This window comes from Rhinoderma darwinii, chromosome 8 (assembly GCF_050947455.1).
Source record: "Rhinoderma darwinii isolate aRhiDar2 chromosome 8, aRhiDar2.hap1, whole genome shotgun sequence".
Lineage (NCBI taxonomy): Eukaryota > Metazoa > Chordata > Amphibia > Anura > Rhinodermatidae > Rhinoderma > Rhinoderma darwinii.
Window position 1 is genome coordinate 109,780,512 of NC_134694.1, and position 11,462 is coordinate 109,791,973.

Genomic DNA, 11,462 nt, shown 5'->3' on the forward strand with positions numbered 1-11,462 from the left:
CGTATGCCCTGACTTTAAGCTAGCCACAGTGCCCCCATAATAGTCACAACCATAGGGAAACACTTGAAGGGGTTGTCTAACTTGGAAAACTCCTTATGCATTTAAAAGTCGCCCCCGTGCTCACCGTAAATGAGCAGATTCGGCAGCAGTTCTATTCCTAGGCCATCCGTGTAATGCACAGACGAGTTGGCTCCTCCAGAAGTAGAGTTTGCCTTTTGTAGCCGCTCTTCTCTCTGGGTCATAGGGGGACGACCCCCCCCCCCCTCCGTTTGCCCTAATAGTACACCTAGAAAGGGGTTGTCTAATAACTTTCCACACTTCTGTACCACCATACAGCGGCTGTCCTGAGTGTCTTATTCTTCCTGTACTACACGTGGCAGAGACCACTGTGCCCTCTGCTACATCCCAGCTCAGGGGCAGCAGAGCGAGAACAGAGGATTTCCCCTGTTCTCTATGATTGAGCAGTGCCCAGTGTACAGGAGATCGCTACCTGCCCAATCCTTAAAGGGACTTTCCACTGCAGACAATCCCTTACCACAAGGGCTGATTCAGACGAGCGTGGCGCAGCGTTTTTCCTGCGCAAAAGCCACTTACCAGCTCCGTGTGGCAGCAGCATATGATGCGCGGCTGTGTGCTTTTCGCGCAGCCGCCATCATTATGACACGCCATGTGGATGTTTGTAAACAGAAAAGCACATGGTGCTTTTCTGTTTACATTCATCCTTTTGACAGCTGTTGCGCAAACACGCAGTTTGCACGGAAATGCTTCCGTGCGGCATGCGTGGTTTTCACGCACCCATTGACTTCAATGGGAGCGTGAGGCGCGAAATACGCAGAGATATTGAACATGTCGCGCTTTTTACGCAGCGGACAAACGCTGCACGGACTGTCTGTACTGCCCCATAGACTTCTATTGGTCTGTGCGTGGCGCGTGAAAACCGTACGGACGCAATTCACGTTCGTGTGAATCCGCCCTAAGAAGGGTGTCCTGAAAATAGGATGATCACAGGATTAGCAGCGATCAACTGTAAACTGTGGGGAAACCTGGCAGAAAGTGTTCACTTCCCCCTGCAGCGCCACCACAGGGGAAAAGAAAAATTGCATTGTACCCAATAAAATCAATGGACGGTCTGTGTAATGTATGTAAGGGATAACTTATGCAGCCGCTCTCCACTGTGACTGATAGATGAAAGTCCTGAACGTAGGACCATTCCCTCTATTAACTCCCTAAAAAAAAGTAAAAGGGCTTATTCACACAAACGTTGACTACGTCCGTTCAAACAAAGGCTGTCACATGGACGCTTGTATTTCAACGGGGCCGTTCACACGGTTGTTGTTTCAATGGACCGTGTGAAGGGTCCGTTAAAGGATAGAACATGTCCTATTTTCTTCTGTTTTCACGGATCCCTCCATAAACTCAAGTCTATGAGGGATCCGTGAAAACGGGTGCAACTCGGACGTGAAAAATGGCCGTTTTTTACGTCAGAGTTTCCCCACGTTCGTGTGAATAAACCCTTAAAATAAGGGAATTCTAAACCAGACCATATAACATGGGAAGGCAACTCGCCCTATTCTGCTGCTGGACTACGCATCGCACAAAGCCACAAGCTGGGCACCATTTATTGTGCTTAGGCTAATGGTTCGTGATACAGCTGCAAGGACATGACTGACCACCAGTACGACCACTACTACCACCACTCCCCCCCCCCCCTACTATCACAACTACTCTAGCACCACTACCACCCCAATCACCACAACCACAACTACTCTATCACCACTACCACCCCTACTGTCACAACAACCACTCTACTACCACAACTACTCTATCACCACAACTACTACCACTACAACCACCACCCCTACTATCACCAGAACCACTCTACTACCACCACCACAACTACTCCTGCACCACTACCACCCCTACTACCACTACAACCACCACCCCTACTATCACAACAACCACTCTACTACCACCACCACAACTACTACCACCTCCCCCTCTACTACCACAATTACTCTATCATCACAACTACTACTCTATAACCACTACCACCCCTACTACAACCACCACCCCTACTATCACCACAACAACTACTACCACAACTACTCGATCACCCCTACCCCTACTATCCCCATAACAGCTACTACCACAACTGCTCTATCACCACCACCACCCCTACTATAACCACCACAACAACTACTACCACCTCCCCCCTATTACCACAACCACTCTACTACCACCCCCTCTGAATACTACACAACTACTACCCCAACAACCACTCTACTACTGCCCCAACAACCACTCTACTACTACCACCACAACTAAATTTCTCTGGAGCTTATGTCTAGGTAGTGACATGTCAGGAAGGGGCTGTAGACCCTCATAGAGGGGGTGATTCCTATAATAACAGTATATTAGGGAGTTGCTCTATATGATGTATCGTCACTAGAGGTCATCTCGCCCCTATCGCAGCAGGGAGACTGGCTATAAGACCTGTGCCTGTCTGACGGAGCGCGATGGCGGAGCAGAGAATACAGACATTGTAATATGCAAAGGAAATATTCAAACCATTAACCTCGTCTTTGTTTATATATTTAAAATAAGTGCAAATAACGATCGCCCCTTAACCATTCCCTTTAAGAGGCCTTAACCCTTTACTTGAGTTTTTACACCTCTATTAATACAATAGAACGCCTTTAATCTGACATGAATAGATTTAGTAGGTGCCGGATTATCAAATATACCAGATTATTGGACTTTCATTGAAAGCTCATTTTTTGAGTGCAACTCTTTTTTTTTTTTTTTTTTTTAGGGGGGATAAAAGGGACTGCTCGGTATTCGGCTTGAAGTGGTTCCTGTGGGGAAACAGTTGCTGCACAGAGCACTGATGGGTCTGTAATATCTAAGATGTGCCGAAAAATAGCAGAATTGTCTAACATGCCGTTTCCCAAAAAGTTGTGCGTGAATGGAAATTTAGTTTTCTAATCTGTTCGTGAACCAGGAAGATCTGGATGAACCATGTCTAGATCCTTATGTTTTAGAAGCAATTCATATTTTTTTTCCCTTATTTTTTTCTGCCCATGTGAAGAGAAGACGGGTTCCTTTGCCACAAAGAAAAAAAAATATTTCTCAAGTTTATATTGACTGCAATGTTCGTACTTGTGAAAAAGGAAGGAACAAGGTTACTAAAAGGAGAACTGGGAGCCGTTAACAGAGAAATTATACAAAATCTGAAAAAATCCCCAGAATTATGATGCAAGTGACAAATATATATTTTTTCCAATTATTTTTTATTGCAAAGCTGCTTTATGATTGGGTGAGATTTCTGCTTATGCTGGGGGCGCTGTTGCATAGGTGTCTACAGAAAGGGCGTTCACTGGTGGTGGTGAAAAGCGGTACTGCACCTTAGGAATTATGCCCCAGTTGGGACGGACCTCTTATTTTAATAATTACATCAGATAGTACGGCAGACGACGACACCAAGATATTTTCTACCAAGTTAGATAATGATTTTTCCACTGCGGAAAAATAAATATATACTGTGGTATGTATGCATATTTGGATATATGTATCTATCTTAGTATAGCGCATATATTCAACTTAGATTAAAGATGTTATTTACTTTAGAAAACACATTTTCAAAAACGCTACAAAAAGTGTCTCTCATTCTGGAGGACCCAATATGTCCATGCGTTACGTGGACAGCCCATTGATTGATTTACATGGGAACTTTGTAATGCTTCGTTTCTCCTGTGGTGGCGCTGCAGGAAAACTGTATGCTTGCTGTCAAGATCCTGCACACATTCCAGCTGATTGCTGGGGGGCCCCAGGAATGGGAAACCTTGTGATTAGCTTTTCAATGGGGGGAACCATTGTAACAAAAAGAGATTGTCCAAAGCATACAAGCCTTTTAAATTTACAATTGAGCGATCGTGATGGAACTGATGAAGACTGATATGAAATGCTAGAGTTAATCGAGCCTGAGCTTGTCACACTAATGATCAAAGGACCTTAAAGCGGATCCGTCAGCTCTCCTGGTCAGAGACCTGTACGCTCTGTTTTAGTCAATACACCGCACTCTTCCTCTGCTGTTCTTCCTGGAAATGTATAAATGTAGGTGTTTGCGACAATTATCACTAGGATACGATTACTGCTGGGACCCTCACCGATCGGAAGATTGGCGGGCCCGAATCCCCTGTTCCTCCTTGCTGCACCCTACAAAGTGAGGAGGAGCTTGAATAGAGCGGCAGTTTAGCATGCGCTGTACTCGTTAGCCTAAGTCTATAGGAATGATGAAAACTATGTTCACACGCTTAACCAAAAACTTCTGAAAATACGGAGCTGTTTTCAAGCGTTTTTTTTTTTATAGCAACTCTTTTTTTACTGCTGTTTTTCTATAGAGTCAATAGAAAACGGCTCAAGAAGTGACATGCACTTCTTTTTCGCTGCCGTTTTTTTACGTGGCCGTTTTTGGAAACGACCGCGTAAAAAAATGGCCCGTCGGAACCAACGCCGTTTTCCCATTGAAATCAATGGGCAGATGTTTGGAGGTGTTCTGCTTCCGATTTTTCAGGCCATTTACGCCCCAAAAAACGGCCGAAAATAAGTTGTGTGAACATACCCTTAGAATGGAGCTGCAGAGCGCATGCTCAACCGCTGCTTTATTTAAAGTTCTCCTCGCTGCAATCTAGCAATGATGAGGAACGGGGGGGGTGGGGTGGGGGGGTTCGGGTCCCAGCGGTGGGGCCTCTAGCAATCTGACAATTCTCACATCATGTGGATGGATGACTAATTGCAGATTCTAACACAACCCTTTTAAATGAAATTCTATCGTTTGTATCCTATGTAGACCTATATGTTACCATGGTTACAGACTACAAACAAATTTTGTGTAGTCTGCAGTCCTAATCCCTTTCATCTGTCCTCTACTTCCTACTCTCATACACTCTGTAGGATAGCAAGAAGTGGGGGGGGGGGCGGGCAAATGGAAGGCAATATCTCTACAGGCTCAGACTACGCAAGGTTTGTGTGTAGTCTGTTGCCATAGAGAGACAGGTCTGCGGAGAAGCTGTTAAATCAAAACGATTGTTTTTTTTTTTCATTAAGACTGTTTGCAAAGTTGCTTCATTTTCAATTTTAGATGCATTGGAACAATGAAGAAATATTGATTGTGTGGGTGGACTTTCCCTTTAATATAAATGATGACCTTAAAGCAGCTACTCGCGCGGTGGTGACGTACTGAACTTGCTCTGTTGACATGTAAACCCAAGCAGGGGGGAGTCAGTCAGCGGACCGTCCTCTATATAAACCTACGGCCCATACTATTTATACTATAAGGGAACGGACATATGTGACCTTGTGTGATTGGCCAGCATTGTCTATAATGTCTCCCGGGGATTTTCCACTCTTCGCAGATCGTCTCTTTTACACTTCTCTGTTCCAGCTGCAGTGATTCAGTCCTAGAACACTCAGTTCCTGGTACAAAACCGCGGTGTGAGGGAAGGAAGAGGCACGTTGCTAAATATTATGTTCCTTCAAGAACAAAACGAAAAAAACAACACCACAGATCTGTACCCCAGGGTCAACGTGTTACACGGCCATCTGTGTTACCGGTTATCCGACCTCGGCACATCCTTGTTTACACAGTCCTGGACAGCACGGCTTCACTCTCTTAGGCCCCGAGCACGCGACCATAGATTTTATCCGTAATTACGGACCCATTCATTTTTATGGCAGACGGACACCTTATATTTGCGGGATGGTGTCCGGACCGTGGAAAGTTTCCGTAAAAAAAATTACATGTCCTATTTTTATTTTATTTTCTGGACTGTGCTCCCATACTTTATAATGGGAGCATGGCCCGATGACTGTCCGCGGTCGGCCCTGCCCGTAATCGCGGACGGTGATTTCGGGCACGGTCGTGTGCATGGGGCCTTAGGCTACACACACTTTGTGTCGCATCAAAAACAAAAAGTTCTTTAGTCAAATGGAACATACGTTTTTTGTACTATTTGTACTGCCTGCGTTTTTTTTAATGTGGCGTTTTTAACATGGCAAATCGAGTGATTCAAAGATTCCGCTTTGCAACGCATGATTTATTTTTGAGGGGGGGGAAACTATAGAGGTCTATGAAAGAAAAAATGCGGCTGAGCCCAAAAACGCATGACAGAAGAAAAAAAAAAAACGCAGGCTTCACTGAGGGTCTGCTAATGACATTCATGGCCCGCGCGGGGCCGCCAGAGATGAGTCCGGCGTATTCATGAGCTGCCACTAGTTCCGCCAAATCGTGGCATATTAACAGGTGTTTCCTTAAGAACAATAATAGGGCGACATCTGTCAATCAACAGAAAATGGGTGGAGCTAGTGTCCGCTCATGAGTACGCCGGGCTCCTCCCCGGCCTCTCTGATTCCGCTCCAGTCCCATTGCTGTTTTCCGTCATGTCTCACCGCTTTGTCATTACAAAGCGATTAATAGCAGACGTGCACATTTTCTGTATAGGGGGTGGGTCAACACTCAGAACCATTTCTCCTGGTGGCCCCGGGGAACCCCAGTCTGACCCTTACCGCACCCTTAGGCCTGGTTCACCCATTGCAGTATGGTGCTGAGCAGTTCACGGCTAGCATGTTATTGTGGGTTTGTTTTCCATTGTGTTTTTGCAACGTCCAGGTGACATTCACACACGTGCATTTTGGTCTGTAATACGAGGCACTGTATGGATTAATAGTGTGCCCTACATTGTGCTCCATATTGTATTTCCACCCAAAGTGCTCAACACTGTTTCTAGGGGGAATCCGCTGCGTAAAAATAGTCTGCAAAATTCATATTATGTGATGTCATCACCTCCATAGAATAACAATGACTCCATATCTGCTCCGATTCCATACAGACAGAATATGAAGCCAACGCACAGCTCGTGATGACGTCATAGGGGCTTTAAGATTATTAATAGAAATGCCGAAACACCCCCACAGTTCACCGGTTTTTCCTGTGAGAATCCATCAGTGGACTCTCGGATTACAGGCTGCCATAAAATATCCCCTAGTATCAGAACCACCCCCCTGTTGCTTATGGGGACTATTTAATAATAAAATATCAGTATACAGGGGAATTTCTAAAGGATGAACCACACGTTTCAACTTTTTAAAACCGATTTTCATATTTGTTACGGCCAGCAGGGGGCGCAAAGCTGTCGTTACGTCTATGTGCCAATATGGATGCACCCGAAACATAATACCCACATCCAATTAAAGAAAATATTTTTCAATAAGACAAAAATCTTGAAGTGAAAAACAGGCGAGGACCATGTCAATTATTCTTGGGTATCAATTCAAAAATAAGAGAATTGCCCCCCCCCCCAAATGAAGCCGATCACAGGTAAATATAAATCCTTGAGTCATCTGTCAATTTTATTCAACTGTTTATTATTGGTAGCTGTTTTTAGTGACCACCAATATGGCCGCCACAAGGGTTGTCACCCAGCACCGGGAAAATGTAGAAATATACTTTTTCTGCACCCGTAATGCTACATAACGCAGAGTTACTCCGTGACCGCTGTAATGGCGGCCGAAATGGTTGTCACCCAGTATTTTAATAAAGAGTTTACTTAAGAATAGTTGTATAGGGGCCCGGGCGCAAACGCGGTGAGATTGTAAGATTTTCCCAAAGGAGATTCAACGGTAATGGTTTCCTATGGCTGGAAAACATGGCTGGTTTCTGACGTGATTGGTTTCTTTGAGACCGTCACAAGGTAAATTGCAATTATTTTTTTTTTTGTTTTTGTTTTTTTTACAGTTCCGTTACAGTAGTCCCGTTATTTTAGTCGGCACGTAGCCCAGGTCATAAATTTGTAGCCGCCGTTTCTAAGACGTCTGAAGATCTTGAAGTCGAAATGCCAGACCTGGTTGGCGTAGCAGAGTTGCATCCAAGTTATGTAAACCTGTCCTAAAGGGAATTTCTTCTCCGGTTCTACATATTATTAATCCTTTATCTTATCTGAAGGCTTTTGCTGCCCTATTTTCTCAGGGTGCCCTTTGTCGTATGTCAGTTCTGCAGTAGTAATCAGATTTTTTCCGTATGCCGTCACCCCACCGCAAGCAGAGACACTGTGTAAGGAGGACACCGGCCCACAAATAACTAGGGTGACTCGCATGCCAAGTCAAATGGGGTGAAAGTCGACATTTTTGTAATTTTATTTTTGAAATCTAGTTCATTTAAACCACAACCTGATGACGGGCTATTAGAGTAAGGCGGTATGTCTGAGTAGGTCATTTCGTGAAATGTCACCTTTTGCATATCTGTGGAGACACTTGTTCCAGTGGGTGAATTAAGTGAAATAAATAATTTTAGCTTTAAAAAAAAATGCAAATTAGGATTTTTATTCCAAAACAGAAGAGGTTCTTTAATGAAATGTATTTTTTGGGAAAAATCTGATTAATAATGCAGTCGTGTTATGGTCATGGGGCCTTACTGTACCTCTGATTTTTATATGAAGCCGCCCCAAATTTTTTTTTGCCATGTTACAGTGGATTCTGTATTACTGAACTCTTCTACAGATGTCTGTCTGTAATTAGGACCCATACACACGAACATGTTTTTGTAGGCGTAATTTGCGGCCCCATTCATTTCAATAGGCCCATGCACACACCCGTGGTTTCCACGGTCCGTGCATTGTCCAGGACCCTGGACCGCAAAAAGATCAGACATGTCTTATTACGGCCGCATCTTGCGGTCCAGGCTCGCTAAAATTAGGGCACACCTCCATGTGCACGGCCCGTGATTTGCGGGTGACAATCCACAGCCGTCAGAGCCGCAAGTCACGGCCCGTGCACACCGCTAGGGGTGTGCGCACGAGGCCTTACTCGGGATTGCTGCTTAAAGGGGTTCTCTGCATTGGGCAATCCCTACTTGTTAGAAAGGTCTCAATAAGCAGATCACAAAGTGTCCTCCTGCTGGGACCACCAGTGATCAGCTGTGTGGAAAGCTGATAGTAAGTGTTCAATTTCCCTGCAGCGCCACCACAGGGGAAACAAAGCATTACACAGTGCCCATTCATATCAATGTGTTGACTATGTAATACAGGATAGGTCCTCCAGAGCCAGAGGCGCTCTTTAAAACTGCTCTCCACTCTGGCCAAGAGCAATACTGCAAAGTACTCTCTAAATAATATTGTAATGTTAGAGTGCCATGTAACCGTACCACGGAGTGCCCACATAATATCGCCAAGGAATAGACACAAAACATTACAATACTCAGGGCCATATAGTACCCAAATATTACAATAGCAGGTGCCATAAGATAAATTCACAACAAATCATTGGAGGAAAGTGTCAATTTTGCCACATGTATAAGGTTGTGGAGACCTCGGGGTCGTTGTCTTTTTTTGCCCATGCTGTAATCTGGCCTTCCGAGAAGTTGGTCATAGACGTAAGATAGCTGACCATTCGACTGGCAACTATCCTACAGACTCCTCCGTTAACATGCATGCTTGATGTGTGCATGTCCATTGCAATAGAGATGGGGATAAGCGGCCGCCAGACACCTCTGGTGCCACTTATCTTCCAGAGGAACAAGGTTGGTTAAAATTCAACCTGTGCCATTCTCCTTTTCCTTAAAGGCAAATGTTGAGCACCATGAATATGACATTGTTGGCCAACTTTTTGGAATGATTTAGTTCTTTAACTTTTTAATATAATAAATGAAGGCGGAGCTTTACTTTACCATTACGGACCTTCATAGAACGTTATAAGATTATAATAACCCATAGTGTTTGTTATATTATAACGCTTACATTTTAACTCCTTCGTTTCCGGAGCCGATAGCTCTTCTGGAGTGTCCACAAAACAACTTTACACGAAATTCTCAAGATTCCCAGAACATAAGGGGCAAATGCGATAACAGCCCCTGAGCCCGAAATAGTGAGAATTACCTAAATCAAAGATATCTGGAATCTCCAGACCAGCCGTGCAGATACGGAGAAAGGATTTCTTTGTATACACAGAGCATTATAATGTTCCCACATTGCAGCTGCTTGTACAATTTGTCTTCTATCCTATAATTTAATGGATGGTGTAGATGTCACAGGGAAAGCCCAAGCATTTCCTGTAACGAAGCGATTTCCTGGATGGATGTGAGGAGAGGGCGGAGGCAGCGCTGCAGGCTCCGGAGACTTATAACGCTGCTTATTACATGTGTCAGAAGGAAGGGATTCAGTGCTCCAGCTCTGCATATATATATATATATATATAGGGGTTTTCCCTTCTAACTGGGGATATCCCATGACTGATTTCACGGGTGTCCTCAGGAACCTTGAAGTATTTCCAGGAAAAATATAATAACATAGGATCTCAAGTAACATCCCATAAATACAGCATTATCACATGTAAATATCAAAGACTTTTTTCCCCTTCACTCAAAGGCCCCCTCGTAACATGACCTATCAACTGTGAACTAGAAGGTAGGATTAAATATTGAATGCCCCTCAAAATGCCAACTAACGGGTTAGTAGAGGTAAGTTTCACCCTTGGATATTAAGCTCAACGAGGGTCTTTATAGCACTGACCCCATCGAAATAGGACTCAGGCATGAGAGTTGTGTGTTTTGGACTCATGATTGACCCACTCCATGATTGGCTGGCCCACTGCTATTTCTAAGGAGTCTTCGGGACTTTTAGTGGATGCAATGGTACCCACTTTTAACCCAGAGGGTTAGAAGAGGTGAGCTTCACCCTTTGATGTGTTTGGAACAGAAAAGGTTATCTCAACAGCAGAACCAAGTGGGTCTCCATGGACGTGACTCTTTAGAAATAGGACTCTTCATGTTTATGGTCTTCATGAAGTTGGCGAAGGTCCGGCATTCGCATCTTCTGGACTCATGATTGTCCCACTCCATCAATGCCATGAAAATGAAGAGTTCTATTTTTAAGGAGTCTTGGGACCTTTTAGTGGATGCAATTTTACCCACCAATTCAGTTTTAACCGGTCTTTATACAGATGCCCTAACCTAAAGACAGCTTGTCGTGGTGGTACATTTTCTTTAATTTTAGGGGAAAGGAAGTATCAGAGCTTGTCCGGCTCGTATAAAGCCTTCAAAACATGTTGGAAAATGTGTCTACAGGAGGAACATTGATCCGTGTACATCATGACCTTCAGTTGTCGAGCCAATGAACCTCAGAATTGGGCCACTGGGTCTGGACATGTACTGCAATCATAAGCCTTGTTGGAAACGGATATAACTCAGTTGATCACAGGTTGTAGACAGAGTAGGGTAACGTTGTCCCTGAATAATGTAAACATGTAAGAAGAGGACGAACATTAGAAGGAGACTATGAACATGACCTCATAGTTGGAGATTGCTATCACTGGAAAGAGAATTTAAGGGCTTCTCCTCTTGGCCTACAGGACTACCTTGGTCTTATGTGCCTTAGTCATATCCAGTATACTACTGGGATATATATTGAAGAAGG